Genomic DNA, 17,553 nt, shown 5'->3' on the forward strand with positions numbered 1-17,553 from the left:
GCTACACAGAAGAAAAAAAGCATCTGTTTAAAGCAACATTATCATGACATCTTCCAACCATTCTTCACTGCAGATTTGTGAATTGCAGGCTTAAGCTTATCAAATGAGCCTTTGTCAATGCTGGAAAGGTATAATGTTAACAATAATGTTAACAGTCTGTCTGATAAACTAACGAAGCAACAACGTGAAAATGAGTACAGAACAGAAGACCCCTTATTTTAGGGTAAGCAACACGTATTATTAATACGACATTGCATTGACTTTATCCTGGATTGATAGAAGAGTAATAAATGAATAAAATAGTGTCACGGTGACTCATGAAGTGTATTAAACTACCTAATTTCGTCGTCAGAGTGATAAGTCATTTTTCAGCTTTTATTATTTTTATTTTTATGCAGATGTACTCCTCTACACAATCACACATTTTTTTCTAGAATGATTCATCATTTCCGAAAACAGCGATTGAAGTCATGTGGTGAAAATTCATGAATTTTTTTAGGGGTGTCTGCATTAACGCACTAATCATGATGCGATAAAGATCCATACATAAAGCTTTTTTTGTTTGTTATTGCTTTAATCGCTGGTGAACATTCCTGTCTTTAAGAGGCTGTACCATGCTGCGTTTTAAAGATAGAGTGATGATACAGGTATCATCTGAATATAGAGGGATTCAGAAAAACACTGGTACCAACCGTGTCATGCTAGCTTCTCAGGAATGGCTCCAAAGTAAGGCTACATTTTGGCAATGGAAAAACGGTGTGGCATTTCACAAGGGTCCATTGACCTCTGACCTGAAGATATCTGAATGAGAATGGGTTCTAAGGGTACCCATGAGTCTCCCCTTTACAGACTTGCCCACTTCATGCTGGTCCCATGCAGTTTGCTGTCATTTAATACATTATCAAGATAATCTGGTTTGAATTGCTTTTCCTTGTTAACATGGACCTCAAAACTGTTTTAAAATGCAAAATAATGGAACTGAAAATGTGGTTTTAAAAAAATGTGGTTTATCTTGATTAACTATTTAAATTCTGCAATTGCTTGTGATTTAAAAAGTTAATCGTTTGGCAGATCTGGTATTTTTTTCATTTCGCAATATATGTATATATATATATATTTATCAGAGAAAGATTTATCACAAAGTCAGTTTTTCAATATCATGCAGCCCTACTCCTACAGCCTATCCATCTGCAGTATTTAGTGTTTCATTATGTTGCCAACATGCCTGTACCAATGTCAAAACTAAATCCTTTGCACTTTCTCTGATCAAATTCTAACATATTAGAGGTCAGTGCATTGCCTCAGACACTAAGTCTTAGTCCAAATGTTACTAAATTGAGTTTATATGCAGTAAATCCCAACGTGTTACCATAAAAAACAGCCCATTCTTCCTCACATATTATCTACACCCACACCATGTATATGTCCGCCATCATTTTCCTTTCTCACACTATAACATCACTCCAACATGCAATATAACAGGATCTCAGTCTCTGCAGGCCGCTCCCAGACACGGCTCTGCCTTCGCCTCACTGGAGAGGATCAGCAGATAGACAGACATGTGTGGTGACATAAACCTCAGCTGAACATACTAGGTATAGCATGGAGGCATAAAGCCACCAGGATCTGCCGTCTCTGCACAATAGTGACATTACGATAAGCATTAGCTCTCCGGCAGGCTAATACTGGGCTTAATGCTTGACTCTGCTTAATCTATTCTTTACGGTTTAGCCTAGCAGTGTGAACTGGTACAACTCTAATGGGCTTATAATGATGCTTCTATTTGCTGTGATAGGCAGTGGTTAAATGGTAACTACATTACCAAACGTAAAAGGTGTACCGGAAAACTTGGCAAAGCTAAGCCTGAGGTGTCTGGCACACTGGTGGCATGAGTGCACAGCCCAAACATTGGCATGGTTTGTGGCAGTTGTCTTTGGCTGCATTAAGTTAAATTAGTACCTTGATTGCCACTGACGGCTATGGCAATCCTGAATACTGCAAGTCCACACAGCTAGAAATCTCCTGTTCTAGCAGATTATTAAAAACTGTTAAGCTTCTATAGGAAATAGTCATTGCTTAAACATTCAGCCAACTCAATTCTCTGCTTTTAGGGAGGAAAAAAGACACCCATGGCTCAGTATTCAGCTTAATCCATGTCAATCCCTCTAAAAAAGACACTGACAACAGACAGACCTCCAAGGACAAGCTTTACAGTGATAAAGGAAAAAATCCAATAGACACACAGACCTCTAGCTAGTGCAAAAGGTCTCATGACACTGTAGCTTGCGTCTGCCTTCACCTGAGCCTTAAAACGATTTCCTCCACATTTAAAGAGACCGATAAGAGCGTCTGACAAGAGAATTCACATATCAACTCGGAAAAATGAGAAATGAAACCTTCCAAAGGTCATCCGGCAATAAGAAAGAAAAAAAAGCAAAACACAGCAGCCAAAAACTGACCAGACAAGTGGAGGGCATCAGTATTCCACGCGAAACACATCGGAGAAGAAGCTCACAAACAAACAGGTTTAAAGAGCTGTTTACTATTCCATTGCTGAGCCCTTGCAATCAGCCAAGTAATGGCCTCATTTAGACACTCAACACTGTTTAAAAGAATTATGCTGCTGCCAGACTTCAGCAATGCAACTTACCTGTCCATCTACGTCCAAACCATTTCTTTGTCTTTTGGTCTTTTAAACTTCCTTTCATTCTTTCCCGTCTTTCTTTTTCTCTATTTCTCGTCTCGGTCCCCTTTTCCCCACTAGCTACCAGACTGTCCCTGGGTGAGCGTCAAGCAAGGGATGAGGAGGAGGGGAGGAAGAAAGGAGGGAGAAATAGGTGAGGGAAGAGTTGAAGAGGGAAATGAATGCTGATGAATGAATTCCCCGAGCTGTGTGGCGCTGCCCTTTTCTCTAAAAAGTGTGCGTTTGCCAGCTTTCCCCTCCTTTTCTCTTCATTTCTTGCATCTTGGTGGTGGACACTTTTCCTCAGTTGCCTGTCAGAGAAGCCTTTCAATCCAGGGAGTGTTTCAACATGCATCCAATATATATTCCCAAATTCTTTACTTTAACTCCCAAACCCCTTCAGCACTCTTTTTAGTATTTGTCTCTACGTTTAGACATGTGCACAGGTGTCACAAATAGGCATATATGCAAATATGCAGTAAACTGTATGCAGAAATATAGTATGCACATACACACTGACAGAGGCAAATATGCCTGCCTCTCACCAGGAATCACAGATCCTCAGTTCGTTGTCAAGCACAGCATTTTCAGGCTGCAAAGCTAGCAACTAGTATTTTTATCAAAGAGGTTGTAAAAGAGAGTGAAATAAAGAAAAAGAAAGAAAGACTGACAGAGAAAAAGAGGGGTGAGACAGAAGAGAGAGGCCCGAAGGGAAAAGAGAGAGCATCACATGAAGGAGTTGACCCACCCGATCATCCATTTACAATACCATCCCCCATTCACTCAAAGCAAAGCTGTCTGGTCTAGTCCCTCATTAAGCGATCATGACACCCACCAATTCTTTTATTTGTCTTACTTATCTTTGTTTCTTCTCTGTCTTATTGTCTTTCACACACACACACACACACACACACACACACACACACACACAAACACACACACCCCTCTGGGCACTTTACTTCTAAGAGGTTGTCCATGTAGCTGACAGCAGCAGTTGCAACCAACACACACAAACACAAGCACAATCACACTTAGCACTCAACTACACATATGACAAAATTCTTCCTCACTAGTCACCTCCCTCTCTAACACACAGGCACAAACATGCACGCACGCACACTCACACCCACCAGCACCACCTGCTTCACTGATGGTACTTCTGCTCTACACCAGCCCCCTCCCATTTCTTGCTGCTCCCACAAATGGTGCCTCCACCCAGTGTTTCCAGCATCTCCAGCACCTCATCTTTGCATTCAACACCCCTGCAAGTCTCTCCCCATGCGCTCCTAACCTACAACCCACTGACGGATGCTACCTTACAGCATCGCTCTCCTCAAGCGATGCCGCGCTCCACGAGCCCTCAGCCCAACCCCCATCCCCTGCTTTCACAGAGTTGAACAGCCAGCTGGTTGGGTAGCACAACACGCAGAATCAAAATGATACCTGCTACACAAGAATGCAAAGAGATAGGGTTGACATGCCTTGGGATGGTGCATTGCCCATGCTGCGACACGGACCGCTGCAGCTGAAAGTGATCGCGTTTCCTGTTCCCCCTCCTCTTTTTTCCTCTCTCCTCCTCCTTCCTCCTGTCCCTTGCTTTCTGTTCTTCACAAAGCGCTGTGTCTCTCCTTCCTTGTGCCGGTCCCCGCGCTCCTATTCGCTCCTCTCCTTCTACCGTCCTCCTTCCCTTTGTCTCGTGCTCGCTCTGGCTTTCTCTTCCCTCCGCTGGAACCTCCTTCGCGAGATGGCTGTGGTCCAGCAGCGGCACTCCTGACAGCACTGCGCGTGTGTGAATGCGAGCACGTGTGTGTGTGTATGTGTGTGAGGGAGAGGTTGAGTGGGAGAGGCTGAGTGTGTGTGTGTGTGTAACAGAGAGAGTGAGAGAGAGAGAGGGGCGTACTCTTCAGCAGAATGAGTCTTGGGAGACTGTGCATGTCTGTGCAGAGATGCTCAGCACACAGCTAAGAATGAAGCACAAATTTTTGCCCATGACAAATTCACACTCCCTCACCCACTCTCTCTCACTTGCTCACTCCATGCCTTATTTCCTCCCCGTTACACATTATATTCTCTCTCTCTTAAAGACACAGGCGGCACGCTGCATTGCTACACGCCTAAGGCACATCTCATGATATGGTAATAAAGGGGAGTCCAGGGACATGGTCCTGTGTGAGGTTCAGCAGCTGAGCTAGCGGGGGGTGGAGAAATGCTTGAAGCATCCACTGTACCAGGAATGGAGGAGGACGGGAGAGGGTGTTGCTGGTGTTGCCAGGAAGAGAGAGAGAGAGAGGGAGAGAGAGAGGGAGTGGAAGGGAACGACAAGAGTGAACAGTTGAAATATCCCCTAGTGACAACAACAGCTAATGATGAAGCTGCGTTGGGCCCCAGGCGAGGTTGTAATGGATTGGCATGGCAACTGGAGCGCAGTGGCAGGTGAGAATGACGAGAAGGACGCCACAGGAGGGCAACCTCGGCATAACTGTGGCCTGTGGCTCTGCCCTGCTGGATGTTTGTTTGCAAGCATAAATTATTATTAATCCTGGTGACTATCATCTCCACTGAACAACAATCACACTCCAGAAGAAGGGCAGAGCCCAGCGTTATGTCAGCTATTCAAGAATGCCCTTGAAACACAACGGGGGAAATCTATACTGAAATCAATCCTGTACAATACTGTATCTTATAGAGGACCAAAAAGGACAAAAAATTAGCTACAAGTGGCTAAGGGAAGCAAACCGATGGAGTAAAAATCAAAGTTAAATAGTGGAGATCGTGGCAGGTGATGTGGATTAGAGAGATTCAGAGTATTGCTGTCAAACAGAGAGAGGCTACTCTTTGCTGTAGTAGCTAATGGGTGCTGATAAATTAAGAAAGTAAGAGGAGGGGGAGAGGGGGGAGAGAGAGTAAAATGCCAGGAGATGGAGAGATAAAAGAGGATGGAGGGCTTCTTCATGATGAGAGTGATGAATAATGTATGGTGAGGCTGCACATGACTTACACAGCACACTGGCCTGTCCGTCATGTCCAGCTGGCTCACAGGCTCAGGGAAAGGATACATCAGCTTGTCAGCTGGCGCCTTGTCCACTTGAGCTAAAAGCAAGCTGACAAAACCCTGCAACAGCACAAATTTACACGTTATTTTTTCAAGTTTAAAAGAAGGAAAGTTTACAAGACTCTTTTCTAGATGTCACTGTCCAATGCTGTAAAAATGCAACACTCTTTATTTGCATTCATTCATTCATTCATTCATTCATTCATGCATTCATTCATTCATTCATTCATTCATTCATTATCCATAACAGCTCATGCTGGTAGGGTTCGTGGAGAGGCTGGAGTCCATCCCAGCTGACACTGGGCGAGAGGCAGGGTACACCCAAGACAGGTCCCCAGACTATCACAAGGCTAACTCATCAAGACAGACAACAATTCACACTTACATTCACACCGATGGACAATTTAAAGTCACCAATAAATGTATTCATGTGGGAGAAAGAGAAAACCCATGCTGACACGTGGGAAACATGCAAACTCAAAACAAAATGACCCCCAACTCCCAACCCTGGTTCAAGCCCAGAACCCTCTTCCTGTGACGCAACAATGTTAACCAATGCACCAACATGCCGCCCTTTATTTACAAGTATCATTAAATGCATCCTATGTAGTGAAAATGTGATCATGTTTGGTAAAGATGCCAAATCCAGGTGTAACTGCACAAAAATAATTAACTTAGGCACCAGTGCAACAATGGATGGCCAATCTAAAAAAAAATAAAAAATCAAATGCCTAGAGAAATAAAGGTAATTCTGATTTGCCATTTACTGACAGTTAAGTACACATTGTAACGTACATAAATCCGTTTGTTCAGAGACATAATATTAGATCTAAATGTAATACAGCAAAATCATATGAAGACGAAAAGTAAGTAATGTGTGGACGTGCTGGACATGTTAATGTGCAATGTGCTGAACTACACTGTGAAAGACCTAAATTACAGCCATGCTGTTCTGGGTGCTGGTGCTGGAAATGATGTTACCCAGCAGGGGTCGGTTGCTATTTATAGCAAATGATCCCAAATGGAGATTGAAACATTTCTGATATCAAATTCGTTTTCAAAGTAGCAACACATGTGATATCGCGTCGCCTAAAGCACAAAGTGACACCTCAGCAGGGGGCTGAGGTTGGCTGTTAAGTACCTTAATAGAATCACAGGTGTTATTATTTTAGCAGTTTATACTCTCAATGGCAGCAAGCTCAGATCACTGAAATTTTCTCACACAATTGGTGCAGAATCTGAGGCTATGATAGAGAAAGACTACCACTTGAAAGTAGTAACTTTACAGGTATTTGACTACTTAATCTGTACCCAAATATCTGCCCACGAACCCAATATCCTATTATCAGTCAAGTAGAATTCACTTTTTGTGTTATCTTGCACAAGCTCTTCTGCTCACTTGCAGCAATATAGGACTCAGGCTGAGTCAGAGCTGAGGGAGTCTTTGGCTTGGCGCTGCCTTGTAGGGATGTTAATAATAAACAGTTTAACCATAAACCATATTTATACTGGTACTGAGGGGGGAAATGAGACAGTGGAGTATGCTGCTGCCCAGACCAAGCCATGCGATGACACCAGGGCAATGCTATGATGTTGCTATTTAAAGACAAGTACAGCACCCATCAAAAAGTTAATGACCAGAAGGCAAAGGTAGACAACTGTATGAGAGACTATCTCCTCTTCACTGGATACTAATCTTCTTCACTGCTGGAAAGGAGCTAACATCCCACACAGAGCCATTAAACAGTCAGAACAAACTCACAATGAAACCAAAACAGCTGGACTCTGTCGTCAGATGATCGTGGACACTTGAGTTGTCCTAATCAAGTTTTTCTGATCCTGATCCAATCATTTAATGTTGCATATCTTCCAATACTCAAGTCCGAAACGATACTTGCAGCGTAAGATATGCGATGTTGATTAATATCTGGACATTGAAATAACAGGTGTAGCCTACTGACTTTGGCACACTTAAACAGACACCTACTTGCAGGGAGAACTTTAACCGAACAAAATTCCAGTTTAATTATGGCTTGTTATCAAGGAACCACAGAAATGCTCACACTGCAGGCTGTATTAACGGATAACACTGACTGGGCAACAAAGCAGTGTTCAGTAAAGAAAGGCTTTATTTTAGACAAAACCACTCTTTTAAAGTATGCCCAGAATAACCTTATAATAACTGGGATCCTAAGACTGATGAAAAAACACAAAATAATTTATCTGTACTGGCCTGTTTTTTATAACTCAAGCACGCTGCGGACAAGCATATACATCCTGCTGTGGCTTTTTTATTGGTCCATGTCATGTAATACACAGTATGTTGACATGGAACACCTCACATCAAGCATGGGCACTTGGCAGGTGATATATATGTCAATTTTAAATTTGATAACTCTTTATATATCACTGCTGTGTGACCATATTTCAAGCTGTATACCCGTGTACAACTAGTGATCAAACACATAAAACAGCTGCAGCAGGTCTAACAGATAATCAGCCAAAGGACATTGTATTAGTCATATTGAGATAATTGCTATAATCAGCATCATTTGTGAAATAGCACATTACTGTCTGACCCATTGTTTAGGCAAATAATATTGGCCAATGTGTAGCGCTGATGGCCCGTTTTGCCTCAGGGCTTCTATATTTTACTGAGCACAAAGCTGCCCGTTGCAGGGGTGCATCTTGCTGAGTAAGTAGCTCTGCGGAGTTGATGAGCGCGCTCTGCCACTGTTTTCTAATAAAATGACATCTGCTGTTTTATTGTTAGCTCTGGAACTGACCATATTGCAGTCTGAATTATCAGGCTGCTCATTTTAAAAATGATTTGGCCTTTTTTCAGACATCATTTTACAAGTTTTAAATTCATGGTCTTAGGGGAGTTAAAGGAACCCAGTTTGTCCTGGTTGTCCTCCTTCTTTCTCTCCATCTCAGCTGTGCGAGCTCATCGACCCAGAAACACTTCGGCACATTCTGTGGCACAATAGATCTGCCCTCGCTTCAATGGAAACTGGCCATCTGAGGTTATTAGAAGGGGGCTAGGGATGAATGTCAATGACAGTGCGACCTGAGTGCAGTTAAACAAGACAACCTGGCAGAGGTGTGAAAAGGTGACTGTATCACATCACATCAATCATCTTTTAACCTTCCCTTCAAATGCAAAAACACCCTGTACACACGCACATGCACTACTGCTCTCCATATGCACGCGCATACACTACTGCTCGCGGTTGCATATGTCTCATTGTAACCTTCACAGCAGTACCCAATGACAGTGTACATTCAAAACTAGTAGTGCAGCATGTAAGGTCCTCTGGGTGAAAAGAGAACAGGTGAGGTAATGTCTAGGTCTTAATGTCCAAAAAGATGGATATCACTCCTCCTAATGTCCACTAAATCTCCAATACACAGTGAACCAAGACTGTTCCAATTATATGACAAACATTTTTCATCAAACCATTTTAAACTTTGCAGAAAAGCAGCGGAGTTACTGCTGCTGAAGCACTTATGCCTTTTTGTCCAGTGGAGGCAATGGAGAAAAATGTTTATTGGAGCCAATGAGCCTTATTCAGTCAGCCAACTCACGAAGAGTGATAATAAACGTCTGGTATAAAACTGCATTAGATACAGAGCCTGACACCAGCAGCTATTATGTGGAATCTACTACGATTGGGCGACAAATCCTGTGCGGCCATTTCTCTGCGTGGCACGGTGTGGGGGGGTACACGGCAAGCACCTACTGTATGAGAGGAGTGGGCATCAGCTGCTCATTGAGATTGAAGTCAGCAAACCACCTGAGGTGCAGCAGCATGCTAAGACACATCAGCTTTATTGGCCAAGTATTTTTACACATTAAAGAAATTAAGCTCTATTTTATAGTGGCTTTTAATGTTGAAATGTAAAGAGTGCTGAAATAAATACTGCATGCATGAGTAGAGTATAAGTTAATTATAGAGTGGGTGTTTTATTACAGTACACATAAATGCAGTATATAATGCCTGCTTAGATTAAACAATGATAAATAAAATGTGCATATTAAATTGGAATATACTGTATGTGATTTATGGTATCTGATGTTTTATTGCACAGGGATAGTTTTGAGACATTATGAATAATTTCACCATTGGTGAGTGTGACAGGAGGCAAGTGGGAAGAAACGGTTCTTGTGTGTGGTTGCCTTAGCGTTCGGTGCTCTATGGCACCTACCAAAAGGGAGAAGTTGAAACAGGTTGTGTCCAAGGTTAGAGGAGTCGATATATGTATAGACCACCACTTAAAATGATGACCATCAGAATATAGATATAAGCTTAAAGTTAGCAAAGAATTGTTGTTATGGAAACAGGAAAAAAGACAAAACATGAAGTAACACAACCCTTATTATTATTACCTTCTCCTTGACACCATCATTTGCCAATGGGTGAGCCAGAGAAAAAGGCAACAGCCCAGGGGGAAATTTACTGCAAAAGCACTTAAGCCAAAAACCAGTGATTAAGTTAATTTAATTTAATTTAAAGTGTTGTACAACTGTGATGCCCAAGTCGGATCTGGGATGACTGCCATATACATATTAAGGATGCAACATCTTAGAGAGAGCATTAGATTTTAGTAAACAAAATATAGGAAAATGCCAGTCTTTATTATTATTATTATTATTATTATTATTATTATTATCATTATCATTATTATTATTATTATTATTATTTATTGTTATTTTTATTTGTTTTATCTGTCAACTTTTGTCTACCTGTTCAAAATTATCTATGAATTATTAGCCTAGTGGGCTGTATCCAAACAAAATACAGGTATGTACAGTTAAATCTTATACTTTCTAAGAAAAATTAGAATGCAGAGATATACAAAAAAAAGAGAAAAAACAACATAATGAGGTGCTTGCACTAAAGTTTACATTTTCTTTTAGCTTTCTGCTTTTATTCCCTAACATTTTAGGGGGAAATGTAACAATAGTTGTTCACATTCATAGCTGCTGCTTGCTGATTTAAAGAAAAGATATGATTAGTTGAATTAATTTTTAGTCACTGACATAGCTCCTCCTGAACCAGTAACAGCATGAACATGCTTTAGAGTTTATACATCAGTAAAATAAACAAATAAATAAATTCAGTAAGATTATGCAAGTCTTGTCAAGGACTTAAATTATTCTGTTGCATTATGAGCACTTTACTTTTGCCACTCTGAGTGCATTTTGCAGATGATACATGTAGTAAGATTTTGAATGCAGAGCTTTTACTTGTAGCTGATGGAGTAGCCTTGTTAGTCTTACTGTATGTACTGCTGAAAAACGAGTAAAGCAACCACCTGAAATTAATTCACAGCTGATAAAAGTACAAATATAAAGTGGACAGCAGGGGCAGAAGAGCAGACATTAGCTGCTAGTTACTCAGATAGCTATCAGCCTAACGTTAGCTAACTAGGGTAACGTTAGCAAAGCACAAACTCATCATTAAAGCGACCGGACATCATTAAATAAACACAAAAACTTACCTTAGGAAGTGAGTATTCTGTTACTTGGCTTGAAGTGGGTTTGGTGTTGTTAGTAAACGTGAAGAATAACCGAGTTGGGGAGCGAAGCATCTCGTAAACACCAATTGGTTTTGTTTACAAACTTGTCCCTAAACAAGTGTTGACAGGTGCGCCTTCAGGCCGCTGATTTCACAGGGTGCGTTAGATTTATGTTACAGAGAGTACCGGATGTCCGGTGAGGGATGACTATTTCCTCTTCCCTTTGTCAAATAAATAACCCAACCTATGCGTTGCACTTAGCGTTCATGACAGAAAACTGCTATATATTATAGTTCATGTTGTAACGTTATTTTTTAATATAGGTGTTTTTGTTAATCTGGTAGCCCTTTTCCACTGGTGGATAAAGTACCTGAAAGCCACACTTGAGTAAAAGTGCAGATATCATTCCAGAAAATGACTTTGGTAGAAGTTAAAGTCACCTGTTAAAATATTACTTGATTAAAAGTCTTTAAGTATCTGGTATTTACTGTACTCAACTATAAAAAATAATTGTATAATATTAAATTTAAGTATTGAAAGTAAAAATACAAGCAAATGCTGCTGATAAAAATAAAATGAAAAAGAAGAAAAATTCGATGGTTTTTTTAGTTTAGTTTTTTTTTTTTTTACAATTTAAATGGTTTAAAGAATGAAATCCATTTCTTCTTCCCTTCCATGCCTTTATTCATCCATTCATCCCTTACTACCTTCCTCTCTGTCTTCTTTTTAGGCCTAAGTTATTAAAATGCTTAGGGGAATTGTAGATAAAAACCAATAATCTGAGCCTGTCAGTGTCAAAAACAAGCACTAAAAGCACTCTTTTAGTGGACATAAACTGATGGTGTATAAATGCCCTGAGTGGTTACATTGTAACCTTTTTTGCCACTGCTGGCTGCAGAGCTCTTGCTTAATAATGTACCACTTTCCAAAATTGTTGTCCCCTTTTGTATATTTTTTGACAAAAAAAAAACAACATAGGAAAATATGGGTCCAGCCGTTAACCTTTAATGGTTCAGAGTCTTGCTGACAAGAATTAATCATCATGTAAACAAAAAGAGATCGACCCACCAACCCTACAAATAAAGGGTGACCTACTGTGCACTACTGCTGAATCTATATGATTGTTCATATATAAGATATCAACAAAAATTTGTAGGGAGTAAAATGGAATTTATTTGTCACACATAGTAAAAGAGTCCAAACTAATACTACATAATGGTGACTGCATTTATTTGCAAAGCCTTATTCATATCAAACGATCTTGCGTCTTCTTTTTTCACACACGCAGCAGACATCTTTCTTAAACTACAACAGACTACAGATTTAGCAGCATTATGAAATCAAAGAGTTCTTAGCCTCAGTGTTAGTCCACTGCCAATCAGCTGGACAAATCCTGTGTTTCCATGGCGATGTGAAAGGCTAGAGATGACTTTGTCTTTATAGAAAGGTGCAGTCACTGATGAACTCTGTTTCCTTAGCCGTGTGTGGGTGGATGGACAGGATTTAAAATACCAGCCCAGCCACAGGCGCACTGCTGAGCACCTTCTGTGATTTCTGTACGCCAAAAATGCAAGTGACCATTGATGTTACACATGCATTGAGCTTGTACATAGAAAATGTTGTAGTGGACAGAAAAGATTTGCCTGCATTGTCAAAAGATGTAATTAGTAAACAGGACCACATATTTATATTAACTCCCATGAAATACATGTAAGCATGGTCTACAGCAACCTTTTACGCCTGTTTTGTTGCTCAGAAGAGATGCTGGATGCTGTGACTTCTTCTTCAACTACTCTCTCATACCATTTACGATTCATTACAAAAATCCTTTAATTGATCTTCAAGGGTGGATCATTGATACAGCTGGTCAATGACAAACAGCAATGCAACGCCTCAGCTCCCCTGAGAAGAAGGCCATCAGTGGTGAAAGAGGCCCACATACTACATATATAAGGTGCTTTACAATAATGTTAAAGTTTTAAATAAAGCTTTAGATATAAGATGACACTATTAGATTGTTAATACCAATGCATCATTGCTTAAGCAGCATTTTATTGTTGTATCAGATCAAGGTTTTACTACTTCATATAGGCAGTCCAGTGGCGCCCAACCTAAGATTTAGGCTCCATTCAAAGGGTCACAGGATGAATTTCGGGGGTTGTGAGATGATTAATGTGGCAGGAAAAAAAGAATCTGTATTTTTTGGGGGGACTTTTCTCTAATCTTTTCAAAAAAATATTGGATAATTGTTTAAATTAAAACATATGAGAAGTTTAGAGGGGTATCGCTAACAACTCATAGTCATCCATGACATAACAAGGGGTCCCAACAAGACATTGCTTTTTTTGTGAGGCACCACAAGTCAAAAATTAATGGGAACCTCTGGTTTAACCTTTAATGGCGCTCTATGGTTTTCAGAGAATTAAATAGAAGCAAAGAACCATTTAATAAGTAAAGATGGAGTGGAGTAATGGAGGCTTGAGCACAGAATGAAGTCACACTCCTTAAATGTGTGTTGTAATCTGAGCTTCTCTGTTGGTTGTTGTGGTAGATTGTCAGACTACATGTGCATGTTAGTGCATGAGTCCTGTGTGTGTACCCCAGCAGCATTTGAATCACCGATCCGTGCATTTGTAGTGACTATAGTGCCACCAAAAGTAGGTGCTTTAAGCCACGTCGTGGTCTTTTCGCAACCAACCAAGTGTTTTTTATGCTTAGACCTAGCTTCACATTCACCACAGTGTAGCTGGCAGATATAACCTATCCGAGGTTTACAATGATGCACAATGGAAACATTTTTTCTGGTGACTGGGTTGTCTAACTGCAGGGAGTGTTTATTTTCAGAGAAACAGGACTTCGGTGAAATTGGCCTTTGTTTTTGGGACAACAAGCTGTTGGAGAAAGAGGATTTTTGGTCCAATGGGACATTTCTCAGAAAAACAGGGATTATGAATTTTGGGCCAACGTAACCATGGACACTACCCAAAAGTAACAAATAAAGCTTCAGATTAAGTAAGCCAAGTAAAAACTGGCATCTAGCAGAGAGGTTGCAGATTGCTACCAATTTAAAGGCCTCCCAAGTGCAAAGCATGTAGGAGAACACTGGTGCAAGCAAAACCGTGAAAGGCAGCGTTTGGTTTGTCCATTCTGGGCCACTGTAGAACAACATCGTGGACTCCATGGAAGAGGATCCGCTCCATTCGTAGACATAAACAGCTCATTCTGAGGTTATGAAAAACACAATTCTTAGTTTAGGAGATTATGTACTGATGAAAAAAATAGGTATGAATAGTGAATACCATATCTGTCAATATTCCTCTTAAAACCTACAAAGTAAATCTTTAATTGTATAGGAAAGGTATAAAGTCGCATTAAATGAAAATACTTGACCTCAAAACTGCACTTGAGTAAATGTATGTGGTTACTTTCCACCACAGGAGATCATAGACAAATAGTGAAAATGTTAGTCCGAAAAGGAGAGCTGAAATGTGACATCATGGTGGGATGAGCAAAGGGTTAATGTGCTGTGAAGTCACACATCAAGGTGAGATTTAGTCGATCCGCAGAGAGCGCCTGCCATAGGTCAAGTGTAGCACTGTGTGTGTGTGTGTGTGTGTGTGTGTGTGTGTGTGTGTGTGTGTGTGTGTGTGTGTGTGTGTGTGTGTGTGTGGAGTGTTAGTCTACATATCCAATTAAAATTATTTGAGGTCATTTCAGCTTCGTTTGATAGTCAGTGTGTGTGTGAGACTGAGAAAGATTATGGCAGGAAAGATATGATGTCAAATGTGTTGAACCAGTGAGAGTGATTCAGATCCACAGCGCTGTGAGAAGATGATAATCACCTCAGCTCAACCTCAATTACAAAGTGGGATCTTTCATGTAAAAATATTACCAGATCAGGTCATCGAGCATCTTGTAAATCCAATATAAAGAGCAACCGGCAGCTGCTGCGAGGTGAGAGATGATGTTTCTACAAGGACGTAATCGTAGAGGACCCTCTGTTCAATTAAAGAGCCGTAACAAAATAAAAGTACATCCTCCAACCCTCTGCACCCCGACATGTGCACTCCACACTCGATGAAAACGTGTATCACAGTCCATGTCTTGTCTCCTGCTCTCCCTTCTCCATGTCTGCTCAGTCGCTCTCTATAAATACATAAGGTGCTGTTTCCAAGGTAACAACTCTATGGAGAATTGGCCACCTGAAATCTAGATGGGTTGGAAAAGGAGGGTGAGCAGTGGTCTGCAGGCTTTTCTGTTGTCAGGAAAAGACCCTCGTCTTCACTGCGTCACCATCTGTCCAGGTCTGCCCTGCAGTATGGCCCTGTGGACTATCAGTCTTCATTAACCCAATATGTCATCCCACCGGCTATACCTTAGGCTTTTGAGAGAGAGAGAGAGAGGTATAAAGAATGACTCAGATTAGTGTCAGGATGTGAGTTTGGTGTTTGATCTGTTGCTGAATTGATCATTTGTATATGAGCTATAACTCTAAGTCCAGGATGCTGAAAAAAAATCAGGTTACATTTTTTTGTGAAAAGCTGCTGCACACCAGTCTCATTTGCCCTTTGAAGCCATCGACACTTACTTATTAGAAGATATGAATGCACATATATTTAAATATTTAGTATTGGGAATATTACAAATAAATAAGCAAGAATAACATCTGCATTGGTCATTGCTGTATCAAAAAAAGAAGCTATTTTCTGATGTGAGATCAGTCTACCTGTTAAAGATGTTCATACCTGTGTCAAGGCAGACATGATAGTACACTGCCACTTCCTGTGAATACTTTTTCTCTTTTGGTGCTTTATTTTGAAAGTATATACTGGAGGTGTTACTATTAGTGACTCCTCTCCTCTCTCAAATTACCTGAGTGTATTTAAAAACCTTGAGTGTTTACCACCCTCTAGTGGTTACAGTCAGGAAATGCAGCATTATATTGTATTTGTCTATTTACACATTTAAATGAGTGAATTTCAATGATGTGATGTTCTTTTGTAAGCCTTGGAAAAAAAATAGAAAAATCCCTTTTAGGTAAAGGATGGTCTTTTAAATTATGTAGACAGACTCTAGGCTGGTTTACAAGATGTTCTTCCAAACTTGATCTATTATGCTGATGCCTCTGTAACCTGCCACTTTATGCCGCTTACTCCACCAAATATGTTTAACTCTCCCACCCCCCTTCTCTTTTTTCTTCTTTCTCTGTTTTTTTTCTTTTCATTTACTTTCCCCCCCTTTCTACAACTTCTTGAATTGTGATGTTATAGTTACAATGAAATACGGAGATACATAAATATATGTACATACTGTACCCAACCTGCTTTGACCAATAAATAGTGATTGTTGAATGATCCTTTTTATGTTTTCTCACAACTTAAGTCTACAAACCCAATAAAATAATCTGGAATTGTTACCTTTGATAATGTTTGAATTTTGTCTCCTTTGGACAGAATATAAGGAGTATTGCTGTCTCTTTTTGATGGTTTTATTTGGGAAATGTTTACCTGTAGTTCCAGCAGCAGACATGCTACCACTCCCAGTTAATACCTTTAAAATCATTTAAAATAAATAATGAATTAATCTATATATACATATTTTAATCAAGCATTAATTTTCATGTGGTCATTAAGAATTCAGTTTTGACATGTCTGTTTCTAGACAGCTTTGTTTTTTGGACAGTGTGTGAAATGTGTGAAGGCATCTGATATTGAGCTACACACAAGTCCATCATATAATGTTAAAAGGTTATGTTTGGTGTGGAAATATTCATTGACACCGCCCTCTCTTCATCAGGCTGTTTCAGAAATTAGCTGTCACCTAATTTCAGATGTGTTAGCGGACAGCATCCTTCTTTTTTTTTTTTTTTAAAGCCATATCCACATTGTTTCAGCCTATAAAACCTGGATCAACATCGATTTTCTTGTGCTTAATTTAGACAACTTTCACGATCATAAACCTCTGAACTGCAACAAAAAAAAAGTAAAAGATGACACATGACCTAAAAATTGCTGGAATGGCTTTTTAAAAAAATAGATATTTTTAAAAAATCAAACAAAAAAAAAAGGATTGTATTTTTTTTCTCGATATTTTATGTTGCAAAATGAAGAAATTCTTTCACTTTCCTGAGGCAATTTTTCTTTTTCTTTTCTTTTTTTTGTTTTCTTTTTTGTTTTTATAACTTTGCTTTTTTGTTGTGCTTTTCTTATTTTCTGGTATTTTTCTTGGAGCATTTTTACTAATTTCTTGCTCATTTTTGGGTCATTTCTTGTAAAGTTGCCCCTTGCTCACTCAT

This window comes from Plectropomus leopardus, chromosome 18 (assembly GCF_026936395.1).
Source record: "Plectropomus leopardus strain MGB_pleo_1.0 chromosome 18, ASM2693639v1, whole genome shotgun sequence".
Taxonomy (NCBI): Eukaryota; Metazoa; Chordata; class Actinopteri; order Perciformes; family Serranidae; genus Plectropomus; species Plectropomus leopardus.